Source organism: Myotis myotis, unplaced genomic scaffold (genome assembly GCF_014108235.1).
Source record: "Myotis myotis isolate mMyoMyo1 unplaced genomic scaffold, mMyoMyo1.p scaffold_m19_p_7, whole genome shotgun sequence".
NCBI lineage: Eukaryota > Metazoa > Chordata > Mammalia > Chiroptera > Vespertilionidae > Myotis > Myotis myotis.
In genome coordinates this window covers 25,112,233-25,130,013 of record NW_023416379.1, presented here as the reverse complement: position 1 = coordinate 25,130,013, position 17,781 = coordinate 25,112,233, and the positions used below count along the sequence as shown (strand labels likewise).

At 37.2% G+C, this 17,781-nt stretch overlaps 1 long non-coding RNA gene across 1 annotated transcript in view; it reads right to left on the bottom strand.

Annotated features, from left to right (window-relative positions):
- Nucleotides 1-260: 260 nt before the first annotated feature.
- LOC118659709 overlaps nucleotides 261-17,781 on the bottom strand; it is a 76,690-nt gene continuing 59,169 nt past the window's right edge. Inside the window, exon 2 of the long non-coding RNA XR_004968665.1 lies at nucleotides 261-661. This is a non-coding gene — a long non-coding RNA (uncharacterized LOC118659709). The remainder of the gene's footprint in view (nucleotides 662-17,781) is intronic.

Below are 17,781 nucleotides of genomic sequence, written 5' to 3'. Positions count from 1 at the left end.
ATCGCTTGTTGTCATAGTAATGGTTGACTAATGGATCAGGTAAAATGTTGTGATAATTCAGATAAGAAATGACTGTGGCATAAATTATAGTGGTGATATTGAGGATGGGAGAGTCAAGCGCTATTTAGGAAGTAAAACCCAGAGGACCCCAGTAATTAAATGGAGGTGAAAGTGAAAAAATAGAGGAGTGAATCATGATATCCAGATATCTGGCTTAGCCACTAGGGAAGGGAAGCAAAGACATATGTTCAAAAACTAAAGGTGTTTGATTCTTTAATGCATACAAAGAAAATAATGGAGAATAAGTTAACATTAAAAAGTATTATAATACATGTGCGTGATTGTAATTACTAAAGTGCCTATCATCCATCTCTATTAAGCATCTAACAAGTGGAAATAAGCTTAATTTGCATGAAAAGAGGTTATTACACTCAAGAATGACACTTCTGACTAGAAAGGTTGTTAGATATTAGAATGCATTATCCATGGTATTCAAAGAATTTTCTTTTACAGAATATATTTAGTTCCAGATTAGACATGGAATTTTCAAATTAATTATGAAGGAAGATATTTTCGAGGAGTGTGATTTTACACTATTCTTTCCTCTTCTTCAATGACTTTGACTGGGTTAAATTTATCTCCTGGGCCTTCCCTTCACCATCTATAAAACAAGGAAATGGAACTAGATGATTTTCAAAACACCTCAAACCTTGGAAATAATAAAACAGACCTTGCCAGTCCCCACAGGGCATAAGGATAAATCCACAGCTTGGGTTATAAATGGTGCTATAGGAAAGATGTTTATATATCATGCCCTTTTATATACTGACATTGCTATAAGAGAGAATATATTCTTTTCAAAACACAGATATACTCCTTTTCTTATAGAAAAAAAAAAAAGAAAAATGAGCTAAGCCCTAGCTGGTTTTGCTCAGTGGATAGTGTTGGCTCTCAAACTGAAGGGTCATGGGTTCGATTCCAGTCAAGGGCAAGTACCTAGGTTGCAGGCTGGATCCCCGGCCCTGGTCAGGGTGTGTGCGGGAGGCAACCAGTCAATGTGTCGCTCCCACATTGACGTTTCTCTCTGTCTCCCCACTCCCTTCCACTCTCTAAAAAAAACCAATTAAACATTAAAAGAACTAGCTAAAATTATTTTTGACATAATTAAAGTGTGCAAAAAATCGTTGAAAATATAATTTCCTGTGACTTTTTTCTACAAATATAAATTCCAAATATCTAATGCCTGAATCCTTGCTCCATGTACCAATATAACTAAACTTTACAGCTTGGCCTGAGTTGCTACACTTTGCCTTGGAGGAAATATTTGGTTAAGCAATATCTACATGAGACTTTCTACCTAACTCAGCATAGCACATAATATGTAATACTCATAATTCTTGGGTTTGGCAATTGAGCTGCTTTTACAGCTACTTCATTCCTAATAACTGGGTACATTTGATACAATTTAACTTTGTTAAATGAGATTTTGCTTAGAAAAATTCCTGACATATAAATATGTGTGTGTGTGTGTGTGTGTGTGGTGTGTGTGTGTGTGTGTGTGTATATATATATATATATATATATATATATATATATATATATATATATTTATTTATTTTTAAAGGGTCCTTAGCATTTTTATGTCAGGTATGGTGTGGAGATGCTATCCAGGTAGTTCTAAGTTTGATCCAAAATAACTGATATCATAGATTACCAATCACTTTATAACATTTATTGGGTAATGAGTCCTGCAAAGTCTGACACTATATGATGCAGAAGGGAAGGAAATGGGTGTTAGAAAATAGCTTTTGGCACAACAGACCCAAAGAGGAAGTTAGGTTGCAAAATGAAAAGAAAAAGAAGGTCTCTGATCACAATGTTCTTCAAATTCTAAAAATGAATAAGAACATGCTGACTCTTAATCTACCAGCTAAAGATAAAGCAATAGGTAGTCTTAAAATGTAAGGGGAACTGGATTAAAAAACTTGCAATCATGAATCCTGAAATAATTACTTACACTATCAACCCAACATTTTTTATGCCCTCTTGGCTAATGAAAAGTTTTACAGAGGATTTCTCCTGGACTCAGAGTTAGTAGGAAACAATCTTTTTGAGCTAAAAATGTCCAGTATGTAATTGTTCATATAGGTACTTAATAAAAATGTATTCAGTAATAGATTATTAGGTTAAAACCCCTCAAGTCTGCAAATGAAAACTATTATAATTTTACCTATTTGGCTCAACCTATCCAGCATGAAATAATTACAGTAATGACTGCTGTGTGTGTGCTAGAGATTCCACACTAATATTTATTTGCAAGCAAAGTAACAATTTTTTTAGTGAGGGGGGGAAAAGTCATGTAATGGTTATTTCAGGTCTTATTCTCTGGATTCTGAGATAAATTACTGGTCTTAATTCATGCACCAATTATACAAATGCATAATAGCCAGTTTTTCTCAGCAGTTATAGCATCAGCCCATGGACTGAAGGGTCACGGGTTCAATTCTGGTCAAGGGCACATACCTCGGTTGCAGTCAGGGCCTGTGAGGGAGGCAACCAATCAATGTGTTTCTCTAACCTCAATGCTTTTCTCTTGCTGTCTCTCCCTCTCCCTTCCACTCTCTCTGAAAATCAATGGAAAAAATATCCTCAGGTGAGGATTAACAACAACAACAACAAAAAAAGCATAATAATACCAAACACTCAAGGAGTGTACATGTGCCAGGCCCTGTTCTAATCATAATTATGTGTGTGTATATATTCTCAGTTAATTCTCTCAAGGTATGAGGTTGGTACTATTACCCCATCATCTCCATCATACAGATGAGGAAACTATCATGGGTCTGAGATTTTTGCTCTTTATGCAGGCTAACAATTTAGCTGCCGCAGTTTCATGGATGATAGCAAAAGACATGATATCCAGGCTAGAGACAAAGAACTCTAGGAGTCCCAGCACAATAGGCAGCGTGAATTTTTCATATTTATGTCAACCCCCTAGTCCCCTAAGTGTTACTGTGGTGACGAGAGTGGGCCTGGTGCCTACTGCACATGGAGTGGGTTTGCATCACAGCCAAAGAATTCCAAGCATAGGAAACCCAACTTTTTAAGTGGGCTATAAGAAAACTTGCTCGACCTTTGCCCTAGAGAGAGATATTATTATACTGTATTGCAAGCAAATCTGCCATCTCCTCTGTAGACAGATCCTATTACCTTCTTCCAAGGCTGTTTGCGATACAAACATCCTTGGAAAGGGTAGTCCAGACCAAAACAAGAACTGTCAGTTCCTTCTTGCAAGTCACAAGGAACATGAGAGATTCACGGAGAACTATCTTCCAATGTGCTTTTACAGCTAGAGCCATGTGACTACAGCTATTTGTGTGCAACACACTGGTATAGCCAGGATCAATTTGCAAAAACTGAGTGAAAATTTTGAAAATTATAACTCTAAAAAGGCTGAAGCTTGTCCAATACGCATGTGCTTCAGAGAGGAACGAGATCCACAGGCACCTCTGGCTACATTACAGACAGACAGGAGCAAGGAGAGACTAACATTTGAGTATTTGTGTATCAGGACTTTATGTGTTACTCTTCATAACACTTTGAGATAGAGAATTTTATTACCTCTGTTTTTCAGATGTGGAAACTGGTATACAGAAGCATTTAGTAATATCTTATCTAATAAAGAGGGAATATGCAAATTGATTGTCACACCATAATGGTCAAGATGGCTGCACCCACAACAGAGGCCGAGTTCTCCTAATGAGCCTTAACAAGCAATCAGCAGGGACCTGAGGCTGCATGGCACTGGGCCGGGTCAGGGGACCTGAGGCTGCGCCACCCACCCCCTGCCCCACCTGGTGGGGCTTGACAGGGGACCTCAGGCCGCGCCCCCTGCCATGCGGGGCTTGACGAGGCACCTCAAGGTGCACCCCCAGCCCCAGCCCGGGGGACCTCAGGCCGCACCCTCCGCGCTGGCACTGGGCCGAGGGACCTGAGGCTACGCCCCCCACCCAGCGGGGTTTGACAGAGACCTCAAGGCGCACCCCCAGCCCCGGCCCAGGCCGGGGGACCTGAGGCCGAGCCCCCCACCCTGGCACTGGGCCAGGCGACCTGAGGCTGCGCCCCCCACCCAGCGGGGTTTGACAGGGGTGGGGCAGGCTGGATCTGGGTCTCACGCAATTTCCAGGTGCACGTGGGTGGGTGGGGACTTGACTCTGGTTCCTGTGGCGCACCCCAGACTCTGACAGGAGGAAGATTTTCATATACATTTTACTAATTTTCTTTTATATCTGACACTTCTATTATAGAGAAAGGGCAAACAGCAATATTAAAATATTTCCTCTAATTAATTCCCTTTTAATGTGCACAAATTTCATGCACTGGGTCACTAGTTTCAAATAACAAATGCCATAGCTAAAATTTGAGTCCAGGTGTGCCTAATGCCAGAACCTATCGTCCTGACAGGTACAACCCCCTTCCCCACTGTCTCCTGACAGCACAAATGTATGATGCTCAGCTACCAATATGAGGTGAGCTTGATCCAAATACAGCAGCCCAGAATCTTTTAACATTCCTCACAATTATAGATTGTAACGTGGGACAGGAAAAGATATTCTCAGTGGAAATTGGCTTGGGCTGAGCAGTAATAGGTAGAGGAAAGAGAAGTGACAAGAGAGACTGGCGCTGTTGGACAGTCCATATGCATCTCACTCATGTGGAAGGAAGAGCATGGTCTGAGGGACTGATGACACATCATCCAGCTGAGAATCACAGCCATCCTAGCTCGGTCATTCTACTGAAGACTAGTTATCTAAAGTCTCTGAGCCACACTTGTGTGGTTGTAAAGTGGAGATATTACTGACCCTTACGATATTACAAAATATATTCCTTATCTGTTGCTGTTGAAGGGTAACAGACTATGCCACCTCCAAGTATTTCACTTTAGCATAAGGATTATTTTGAGCAGAAGGCAATTAAAAAGAAACAAATGCAATAAAAGCTCTCTGCCTTCTTCCTCTTTGCCTAAAAGCAGGGCGCACATTTATAAAGGTGTCCCCTCTCTCATCTCCCCTCTCTATAGGAAGAACAGAGTGAATCACTGGAGACAACTCTAGACTTTTACTAGGCACCAGAGGAATCTAGGTTGCAAACCTAACTAACTTGTATTTACCATTATTGGCCTGTCCACAATTTTCTACCAGTAAGGGAGAAAAAAATAAATTTCCTTCTAAATTCTTCTGGCTAATCTAATAATCAAATTGACATAGAGTAACAGGAAAAAAGTACCAAATGCATTATGTATGTACACAGAGGGGTTCCAAAGACACATTGGCAGTTAGGATTATATTTCATTCTGGACTAAGCAGAGGTAGGTGTCTGGGACTTCAAAAGGAAAGTAGGCAATTCATAAGTAGATACGAAGGAGCAAACATTTGATAGACAAATTCTTGCCAGGCCACCCAGGAACAATGGACACAGAGGGAAGTCTAACGAACAGAAGTTGCTAGATTGTATCATATGCCACACTTAGCTCATATTATGTTAAAATGACAGCTCCCTTCTTTTAAGCTGGTTTTCCCCATCTAAATTCATTTAGGCAGGTGTGGGGAGAGTCAAAAGTTCTTTCTGAATCTTTTTTTTCTTAAAATAACCAGCTTAAAATCAATATCCCAAAAAAGCATATATAAAGGTGGCAAAACTTTGTTCTCCCTCAGTGACGTTCCACATTCCATTACTTCTGCCATATTTTATTGGTTAGAGGCAAGTCTATAGATCCAGCCTACAGTGAAGAGGAGAGGATTCATAAAATGTGAATACCAGGAAGCAAGGATCATTGAGGGTCATCTTGGAAGTCTGCCTAGGCATCTGAGTGAGAATCTGACAAGGTGATATGTTTAAAGGCACGTAGGAGTCTGGTAAGGTTAGGACTGCCATTCAAACATAACATTTCCCCTACAGCTTAAATTTTCATAATGAGAATTATATATAATTTCATTAATTAATTGCATTAATTTCATCCCATGCCTGTTGGTTAGAATGTAGTTTGATCAGGTTGTTGGCACGGTGTCCCTGAGAAACTAGCTGTCTCGGATCACATAGCTTCTTTGTTTGAGTGGCTAGAAGCTGGTTGAGGCATGGGAACTACACCACAGTTTGCTTTAATCTTGTTGTTTTTGTAAAAAAACGAAGTTATATCAGTTTGGAATTTTACCCCAAAATGAGTATAAATAATAATGATCTAGAAATTCATTGATTTTTGTTCTGGTCTTAAAGTATTATTCCTATCATTGTCTGAAACATTAGATTATTGTTTTCTAATTTTGATTAACCATTTTTTGTAGTTTGTTATAGCAAAATATGCATCAATAAAACTCTTAAAATTGAATTTCCTGCAGGAAAAATAAATGGACTTCTGAAATTCTCTAGTTCCTAACCTCCTTTTGCCCAACCACCCAATTGAAATCAAAATTTTATCGTGAATACACAAGGCTTCTTTAAGAACCAATGATCACATTATAGCAGAAAATTATTTTGATTTACACAATATGATTTTGATGCTAATGGGTTAGCTCTCTTTTGGGATTTTCTCTCTCTGTAAGCCCTGACTTTCTTCAAGGTCCACTTCAAGTCTTATCTCCTCCATGACATCTCCCACTGCTCAAGCCAATACCAAGTTTTTCTGTATATGTAAAATTCTACTACACTTAGTGTTACTATCTTATAACATGGCACATAAGACTATTTTATATGATTTCTGTTTCATGGAGTCTTTTTTTTTCCTCTCTAAAAGATGCTTATAGCCCTAGCTGGTTTGGCTCAGTGGATAGTGTGTCAATCTGCAGACTGAAGGGTCCCAGGTTCGATTCCAGTCAAGGGCACATGTCTGGGTTGTGGGCTCAATCCCCAGTAGGGGGCATGCAGGAGGCAGCCAATCAATGATTCTGTCTCATCATTGATGTTTCTCTCTCTCCCTCTCCCTTCCTCTCTGAAATCAATAAAAATATCTTTTTTAAAATAATAAAAACAAATAAAATGCTTATAAACTCCTTAAAGGCAGTAACTTTATCATCTGTGTGCTTGTTATACCTGCTTCTGGAAGCCCATTATTGATTGATGGAGCAAAAAAACTGAAGAGAAAAAAATTTAGGACTAAATGTAAGAAGTTAGAAATTTCCTAAATTCCACATTTAGCCCACAAAACCACTTCCCTTTCTAGTGTGGACATGTCAATATTTGCCCAGACCATATCCAACTTTGAGGACAAGAACTATTTTTTTACTCATCTTAGTCTTGTCTCCCCTTCACTTTGTGCCAACGTCTCCTCACTGTAACATTAAAAAGTCTATCAAAGTGGTTTGCAATAACCTGAGCTGGTCTAGAGTTTATACCAAAGAGCCATTTACTAAGAAATGAATCCTGGTGCTATAAGTGGTAGATCCAAAACCAAGAGCACATTCTGGCTTGGCTGTCTGAAACCTCTGCTTGAGGGCTTCCTTTATTTGCTAAACAAAGACCATCCATGATGCCTGATGGTAGATCAACTTCCTACCATTGGCCCTGACTTCCTCTCCCAACAAAAACAAAAAACATAAATATAAGAACAGAAACAAAAGGAGTGTGTTTCCTTTCTCTCAAGGCAGGAAAACTGGAATTCTACCAATCGGGGCCCATCTTGTCTATTCTGTAAACTGGGTAGATTCGGACAGTATTAAATGCCTTTCAAGAAAACTCTGTCTCAGACTCTCTGGTTAAATGGTTCTACCCTATGATCTGAGGAGCCTGCAAGCCTCCACCCCTGCCTGGACCAGGAGTGATAGGTCTATGACTAACTGGGAAGGTAAACTAACTTTGTTTACTGGGCAGAATCAATCAATTCTAACACATTTTTATGTTATTTGGTGTTTTGCCAATATTAATTCCATCTGTAATACGTCCTTTCCAAGACTTGAACAATCTGTCTGTTTTATCTCATTTTCTTCTACAATCTGTGGGTTTTCATCTCTATTAGCTGAGTTTCCTGGGAACTGAGGAAATTGAGAAATTGCATAAGAACAGTTGGCATAATGGGTCAGGGGCCAGAGAATGCAATCCAACAAACATGTGTTGGTGTTTTACTTTATGCAAGGTTCTGTGTTAACTGTTTAGACAGAAAGATAAGTAAGATACAAGTTCTACCCTCAAAGAACTCACAGTCTGTGGGAATTACATGCATGCATGCACACACACACAGAGTATGCCAGTCAGAGTATGCCAAGTGATTCAATAGAGGGAGAAAGTAAGTGCTGAGAAAAAAAAAATCATTCTGACTGAGAATATTAGCAACTTTATGGGTAAATTAATATTTCAGATACAATCTACAAGTTTCAGTAGGCAAGAAGATATAGTTGTTACATGGAAGAAAATTTGACCATTGGTAGATTGGTTTAAAATTAAAACATTATTTTGACTTTTCATACTATGAAGTTTCAGTATTAATAATAAAAACATCACTGGGGTATTTCAACTTATATTCATACTAGAGGCCTGTTGCATGAAAAGATTCATGCAATAGGCCTTCCCTTCCCCTGGTTGCCAGCACCGGTTTTCCTCCGGCACCCAGGACCTAGGCCTTCGCTCCGGCCAGAGCCGCCTTCAGTCTTTGCTCTGCTGCTTCGCACCTACATATGCAAATTAACCGCCATCTTTGTTGGCAGTTAATTTGCATATCTCGCTGGTTAGCCGATGGGAGGCGTAGTGAAGGTATGGTCAATTACCATGTTTGTCTATTATTAGATAGGATATATAGGAATATCAGGCATTCTGTTATATATAAGAGTTTCCATGCCTTTTCTGTTTGTTCTATTAGTAACCTTTATGTAAAGTTTTTTATTTTAATATATACTTTATTGATTTTTTTTTATTATTATTAGTCAAGGTATTACAAGTGTGTCCTCATCCCCCCCATTAACCCCAACCTTTATGTAAAGATTTGAGTTTTGATCAAGAAACGTGTTTACAAACCAGGGGTCACCTTTATTCCTGCTTCTAGTGAGTTTCACAGCCATAGGTGGTTTAGACTGAGAGAGACTTTAGCGATTATGTAAGCTAAACTCATCTGACACACAAGTGAATGGTTAGTTAGCAACAGAATTTACACTAGAACCCAAGTCTTGTAATATCTCTCTCAGGTGCCTTCTACAACTGCCCTGAGACTCAGCACAGTGAAGGCTCTTGGGAGAGAAGGGCCTCTTGCTCCTCTTCTATTTTTGTTTTACATTTTGTTGGAGAGGAGAAAGGAGAGGCAATGATGGGAAATTAATATTATTCCCTGGCCTCACAAAGAGGGTCTTTTGCTTAGAAAGGAAGGTCACTCTTCCCAGGTAGCCAGGCAACTTATGATCACCTGGCAGCTTTCCTAGGACGCCACACTTCCTTCTTCCTTTCGCTTCCCTCCAGGTCCCACAGCTGAATTTTCCTCTTACCTTCTTCCATCCCTCCCTCATAGTTCTGGGAATAACTGGGCAGTGGAAGGGAGCCCACCAGCATGGAAACCCCATGAGGGCAGGATTTTGTCTATTTAGTTTGTTTCTGAGCAATGCTTGGCACACAGTAGGTCCAGGCAAGAAAAAAAAAGGTTTAAAATGAGTTAGGAAGGATTCCAATTGGACTTGAGGGAGACTTTCTGCAATATAAAGACAATACCAAAAAAAGTAGGTGATTGTTATTTTTAAAAGAGAAGATTGGTCTATAATCTTCCTAAAGTTGTAGTTCATATGTTGGTTCATGATGAGTTGGAATTAATGAATCAAGCCAGTACACAACGCGTATTTCACTGAGGAGAAAAGAGTTGGGGCCAGACCCACCTTGGGTCACCCCCACCCAACCCTTGACACAGGCTCCAAAGACACAACAGCCATGTCTGACTCCTAGCAGCACCTCCAAGTACCCGGGCCACTGGATACAGAGGACACAGGATTCATTGAAATTCACGTTTGTGTGCACATGTGAGTAACAGACTTAGTGAACAGGATTTTCTTTTTTACAGTGAGAAGAGAGATACAGAGTCATGGCTTTCTTATATTCAATCTGAGGTTAGCCTCTTCTCAAATGACCAACTCTTCAGTTTCTGAAAATATTTGATCAGTAGTAATTATTATATTGATGATTTGAAGTTTGGCCTGCACTTGAGGAGTATTCCAGGGTGGCAAAGCTGGTGAAAATTTGTTTATCCTGCTAGTTGCCTATGCCTCTGGTGGATAGACAATACAGGATAAAAAATGATCGGTTTTTTAACTTTCTAGATACATACGAGTATATGGCAGCAGTACTTTTACTGTGGAATGATGATGAGTCTCCAATTTGAGTAAGCCTGGTGTCATGTTTCACTAGGAATCCCAGCTTGTCTAAAACAAGTCCAAATTCTTTCCTCTCCATTTAAAGAAAGAAAACCAAACAGCACTGTTTTAACTGCTATGTTTCAGGATGTTGAAGATTGAGTAGAGCTGTAAGGCGAGGGAGAAAATCCAAAGACCATACTCATGTGTGCATGTGCACAAACACAGGTTTTATGAGAGGTGGTGTTTACCCAGGAGCAATATTTATAGCTCTGCATAATTTATAGCTTTTAAATCTAATGTTATAATGCAAATAAACTTTTTTTCTTCTGGAGTGATGAGCTCATGAATAAACCTGAAAGGGATGCTAGGCTGGAGACAGAGTTGGGAAGAGGAGGCTGAGAATGAATTAGTGTTGCCTTGCTTTCTGCAGCAACTGTCACTGCAGCCATGGGATCAGTGCACCGCTCAGCATGAGGGCACAGCTATGTGTGACATGGCGCTGAACAATTCCCATCCGGGGCAACAGACCAGGAATGCTGCTTAGCCCACCACGCAACAAAAATGTATGAAATTGCATTAGCAGAAAAACATATTTCTGGGTCTTATCACAGAAAGGCTTTCCCCCCTCCTAGATGAATGTTCACCTCTCGCTGAGCAACTGTCACCCTCTTTATTTCTACCTGAAAGTGGCTTTTACAACTCATAATTAAGGGCAGGATCTTTATAATCTCATCATGATGGAAGGTCTTTTTAGCGCCTGAATGCAGTTCATTTACAGGATATTTAGGGCTGTTGTTTTCAGGAGTTAATTGGACTACGGTTCGTTTGCATGTCCTGCACATGCATTTTCAGTCTCCACAAGAACTCCATTTCATGACTTTTCTAAAACACATTCTGGAAGGCTGGTGTCCATGATCCTTGTGAAACAAATACTACTTGAGACACGATTTGAACTTGAAAGACACATCACAGCAGAGGAAATAGCCAAAACCCAATCAATTAATATAAAAAATATTGTTTCTAAGAAAGAAATTATACAGTATAAGAAATTGCAGAAGTCAATGCCTCTTCATTAAAACAAAAATGATCTAAAAGTTCTTCAAGAGTTTACATTTAGAGTTTTTCACGGGAACTGTGTTTCACAGAAGCAATGGTGGACAATACGCTTTAGTTGTCACCATGGAATTTTGGGGGAGAGGGGAGGCTTAAGGGCTAATTTGTTTAAAATTCATGGCTGATTTTATGGGGAAACATTACCTATTTTATTTACAGGCTGTAAGGTTTCAAAAGACTATAGACAGAAACATTAATTTAGTGGATCCAAATCCTTGCTCTTCAGCACACTGAAAGAAGCCGAATCAGAAAGTTATCAAATGATACAAAGTTGTATGTAAACACATCTATTGATCTAAACAGATATTGGAGTTTTGTAGACACTACTCTTTTAGATTGCTACCCACTTATACCAACAGGCTCAGGCCAGATCAGCCTTCCAGATGGAGTTAGCCTTATTTTCCCCACAAAGATTTTATAAGTTTTCAATTGATCATTGTTCATATGAACACTAACCAGGCAAGTTAATGAGGCTAACCTAGCACTATCAACCCATCTCTTCCTCCCTTTCCTTCTCAGTAACTCTCAAGCACCTGAAAACTATCAATCCATGGATAATTCCAGGGCTCCAGCAGCCTTTAGAGAACAGGTTGATAAACTGGGCTTGTGGAAAGCCTTCCAATTATGAAATTCTTCAAATTTCTCCTAAGAATAAATACAGACCCTCAGCTAAAGCCATGCTTCTGAATTAGACATTTATTTCAAGATTCCAAATAAAAGAAGATATTACATTAGTTCAATGTTGTAAATCAGTTACAAAGATCAATATTCGTCTAAAATTTGCAGATAGATATTATCTTAATCATTATCTACCATCTTGTGTGTATATATATACACACATATATGTATATGTGTATTCTATCATGTATTGTTATAAACTTAGTGGTAAGTATTCATTATATTTCTAATAACCCCTTGAATAAAAACTGCTTACAAATAGATGAACAAAAACACAAAAGAGTAAACAAAATCTTATAAGATGCATTTAAATGGAATATACAAAAATAAATTTTTAAAAAATTATTTAAAAAATCTTGAGCCTTAATTAGATTAAGAACATGTTGCTTGAAAAATAATTTACTTGTGTTCTTAATTTATTCACAACTTATTATGAATATAATTAGTTATAAAAAGCTTATAATTTAAACCTCTTGAAAATAAATCTTAAGTATAGTGTCATGCACTTAAGTCCATGGTATGAATTTAAAATCCATGGGAAGAATTTAAATGTGATTGATGGAGTTTTATTTTTGGCCTGACCCATTGAATTTATTCAAATTAAAATTAGAATTCTATTACCTACATCATATAGTTGGAGTATTTCTTTGATCTAGTTATTTATATTTTAAGATAAATTTTATCTCACCACATCTCAATATGTTACTATTATTATGTGTATCGTGTTGTATATAAAATATATGTTAATATACACTAGTAGACACTATCCAAAAGGAAAAGCACATAAAGTTACCTATTATATCTGATAATAATTGCTAAAACTGTTTAGTGTGAAATGTAGCACCATTATGGTTTTATCTCTGAGATTAACAGTTTTGTGAAGTATCTCCAAACTAAACTCAAATTAATTGGCTCTGTGTCTTTGTGCAAATAAGCACACAGTTTTGAACTATTGAGAGTATGACAAATGCAGTGTGTGTGTGTGTGTGTGTTTTAATTTTATTTTCAGCTCTAGTGAATTAACACTGAACTCAGTGTCCAAAACCCCAGTGACCAAAAGACTGGAAATCCCTTCAGATGCTTCATCAGCTATGTAAAAACTATATTTAACATCACAAAATATGCAGATATAGAAATATTTACATATTTTATTTTAAGTAAACAACAATAAATTTTCCTGACACTGTTTAAGATATAAACTATGATGAAAATGTGCATGAAAACGTTTTTACTACAAGAAGTTTAAGGATTAAGCAATCAGAAGGATAAGAATCAAGCTCTGTCATTTTTACATTGTTGAAGCAGGCAGATATCTGAATTCTAAAATCACATTCATGAATCATTCAAATTTATTTTCATATAAATGCACCTAAAAGTATTTTTATTTGCCATTTTATTAGACATCTCTATCTTACATAGTTCATCAAGAAATAATTTACTAACAGTTATGAATTATCATTTATGAATCTCTGAACATAGTTCATTCTGTTTTCTTTAGGTGCTCAGCAAATTTATTCTTCAATGACCCAGTAATCTGCCCGTAGGAAAATATTAAGCTAAGTATTTAACTTATAGCACACTAATGGGTTTATTAAAGGTTTGAGTGTAAACAATGAAACTCTAATATATTAGATGAAAAGAGATGTGTCTTTAAACTGATATGAAGGTACAAGAGGATTTTCTAAGATAAAGGCAATAAAAGAGTAAAGGAAAATGATAAAATAAAATTAAAACTTTTGTGCATAAAAAAACAAACAAAACAATAAACAAAATATAAAATAAATATTTTAATTGGGTAATAAGATTTTTTAATAAATAACAATAAGGCTCTAAAAATCACTAAGTAATAAAAAACATGAATAGACAATCCCTGGTTGGGAAAACACTAACTGCAATGAATATATATTTTTTAATTACCAACCTCATTACTAGAGAAACATACAATAAAGCTACATTAAGATTCTATTTATGATCTGCACAATTGACAAAATATACTTTAAATGTTAATTCTCAATCTTCACTGTAACAGGTACTCACAATACATTATTTATAAAAATGTAAGTTGATATTAATTTTAGGAAAGTAAACTGACAAGTATCTCAAAATATTCATAGTCCTTAAATCAGTAATTCTACTTCTAAAGAAATAGTCATAGATAGGCTCACAAATGTATATGTATAGATGTTCGTTGTAGTGTTATTTCTAATATTGAAACATTAACAATAATCCAAAGGTCCAAAAGTAGGTAAATAGCAAAATAAATTATGACTTCTAATTTATGAATCTGACATAATATAATTCAGCCATTATAATGATGCTTCCAAAGCATATTTAAAAACTTGGAAATTATTCATGATAAAATGTTAAACTGAAATTTAATCCAAAACTTATATTTGTATTATTATTAAAATAAATAAACATTTAGAAATGGATATAAACCAAAATACTGATAAGCTTAAGTATAATTTTTATTTTCTTCTCTGTATTTTCCAAATGGCCTATAATCAAATATATTCCTTATATAATTATAAAATTCCTTTAAAATTTTAAAAATATATGACAACTTTATACATTGAATTTATTGGGGTAACAGTCAAGGTAATGTAGCTAGATAGATATAACAGATATAGACATAGCTACAAATATGTTATATAAATATAGACATAGTTATAAATATACACAAACACATATTTCATAATATCACCAATAAATTTACATTAAATATGTTTAAGTAGCATTCACTCATGTGTTTACATTAATTTTCTGTTATAAGGTAATTTAGAGCTGAGGCTGGCCATTACTTCCCCTGTATTACATGAGTTTTCATAAAACTTAACAGTTTAGTTCCCTACTAACTTCCTCACTATCATTCATTTTTTCTTGATTTTTAAAAATTAAGATATAATTGACATGTGTATGTGTGTGTGTTTGCTTGAAATTCAAACATTTTGAACATAATATTTATAACTAGAGGCCTGGCACACGAATTCGTGCATGCGTGGCATCCCTCCACCTGGCCTGCGATTGGGGCTGATCAGGACCATCTCGCCCAGTCCCTGCAGGAGGTTGGCTGGCTGGGGACGGACCACAGGAGGGCTTCAGGCCATGTCCGGCCCCATCTCACCCAGTCCAATCAGCCGGACCGCCAGCAGCAAGCTAACCTACCAGTTGGAGCATCTGCCCCCTGGTGGTCAGTGCACGTCATTCAGTAGACTGCTCGGTTGGACACTCAACATTTAGGCTTTTATATATATAGAAAGATGGTTCACAAGCAAAAAGTAGAATTTTAAAAACTAAACAACTGCAACACCAGCAGTTTTCTCACCCTGCTACACTTGAAGTTTTAATGAAAAATAAAATAAACCAATCTTTTTCTAACATTCTGATTTAAACATGATGTCAATCTATATTTAAAATTACTTTTATCATCCTTTTTTCAAAGAGAAAAAAGTGTTTATATTTATCTGCAGAATAAATATTAATCATAAGGAGTTAAATCTGAATGAAGCAGATTATTAAATCAATAAGTTAATAAATAGTTTAACCTTCATATATAGTTTAACTCAATATAATACTATTTGGAGGAGCCATTACCGCTGAACATTTGAACATTTTCTCCTCAGTAGCTCAAATTTTTAAATATTATTGAGTGACTGCTTAATTTAGTGACTTTTTTTTAAATATATATTTTATTGATTTTTTACATAGAGGAAGGGAGAGGGATAGAGAGTTAGAAATATCGATGAGAGAGAAACATCGATCAGCTGCCTCCTGCACATCTCCTACTGGGGATGTGCCCACAACCAAGGTACATGCCCTCGACCGGAATCGAACCTGGGACCTTTCAGTCTGCAGGCCGACGCTCTATCCACTGAGCCAAACTGGTTTCGGCTAATTTAGTGACTTTCAAATTTTGGTGCCACTTACTTACCTGATAGGAAATAGTCTCCAAGTGTTGATTTCAAAAGGGAAACTGAATTTTAAACTTAAACCATGAGTATATGATACCTTGGCAAAAATATTAACTCTAGTAGAGTTATGCTTATTGTCTTTGAAGTAAAACAGGCTTGTATATTGACTTTTTTGACAAGAATATTTTACATTTATCTTTTAACAAAAATAAAAAACAGATATAAAACTTACTATTATTCTCCTGTTTTTAAGTCTGGGATCTAAGAGACTTAAATGGCCAAAAAATAGGTTGCTATGTTGCATTGACATCTGGTGGATTAAAGCAGTTATTACAAGGTTGGAGGTATCTCTCAATTTTTAGTTAGAACAATGTTAACTTTGAAAAAGTTTAAAGATCATCTCTAGTCTAATCCAATAATTTTTCAGCTATGAAAACTGAGGCAAAGAGAAAGAAAATTGGCCAAATATTTCAAAAACTGAAAACACATGAAGTATATATAGTATTGGCCATAGTAAATAGAAATTCAATTTAAGAAGCAGAAAACAAATACTAACATAGAATATATAGTTAAAAAGTATATAGTATTTCCCTGTTTTTGACAGGAATATGGGGTTTCAGTACACTGTTCTGTGTATGTTTGAGGGAAAAAAAGTTATAAAAGGAAATGTAAAATTTGTGTTAAGTTTAAGTATACATATTGTATACTAGAGGCCTGGTGCATGGATTCATGCACCGGTGGGGTCCCTCGGCCTGGCCTGTGGGGATTGGGGTGAAACCGGCCGTCTGACATCCCCTGAGGGGTCCTGGAGTGCAAGAGGGTGTTCTGCAAAGTTGCTGTCACTCGGCAGCTCATGTGTTGAGCGTCTGCCCCCTGGTGGTCAGTGTGCATCATAGCTACTGGCCGGTTGGCCAGTTGCTTAGGCTTTTATATATATAGTTTGCTGCTCCTATGATGAAGAACTTTGGTTTTCTAATTTACCTGAGTATGAAGAGAGATGAGAAAGGAAGATAAATGAACACTAACGTTGTTTTCCCTCTAGTACACATATTTAAGCAGTTCTCTGAGACAATACTTCTTAAGGAGGAAGTAGCACTGAGTCAAAGGCTTTTCTTTCTCAAGCTCAGATACTTTGCTTCTCCAAATTAGTTCCTTCTTCAAAGACACTTAAACACAGCATCGCAGAAGAGAACAATCTTGTGTGGGGTTTTGCGGACATTGGCTTGCCCTTTCTGAAATACTTTTTCTTCTCCCTGGAATGCACATCCCAGATGCCTGTGCTTCACAGCCCCACTCTTACCCCAACCCTGATTCATTCTTGGAAAGTCCTCCAAAGAGCCTCCCCTGCCAATGGCTGACTGACCTGTGTCCTCAGTTTCCTTGCACCAACATAGAAACTTAAATGTGTTTGTTTCTTTCCCTAGACCAGTGGTCAGCAAACTGCAGCTCGCGAGCCACATGCAACTCTTTGGCCCCTGGAGTGTGGCTCTTCCACAAAATACTGACTTCTGCGCATGGGCCACGAAGTTTCAATCGCACTGTACGTGCGCGCCCGCCCACTTAGTTAAACTTTAACTAAGACTTAAAACTTTAAGTAAAGATTATTAAGTTAATTTTAGGGAATGTTGTGGAGTGAAAGAAGATGTAGTGTCAAGGATTGAGAAAGGTATGTTGAGATGGTTTGGACACATAGAGAGGATGAATGAAAGGAGATAGATGAAACAAGTATACAAGACCAGTGTGGATGGGAGAGTTGGAAGGGG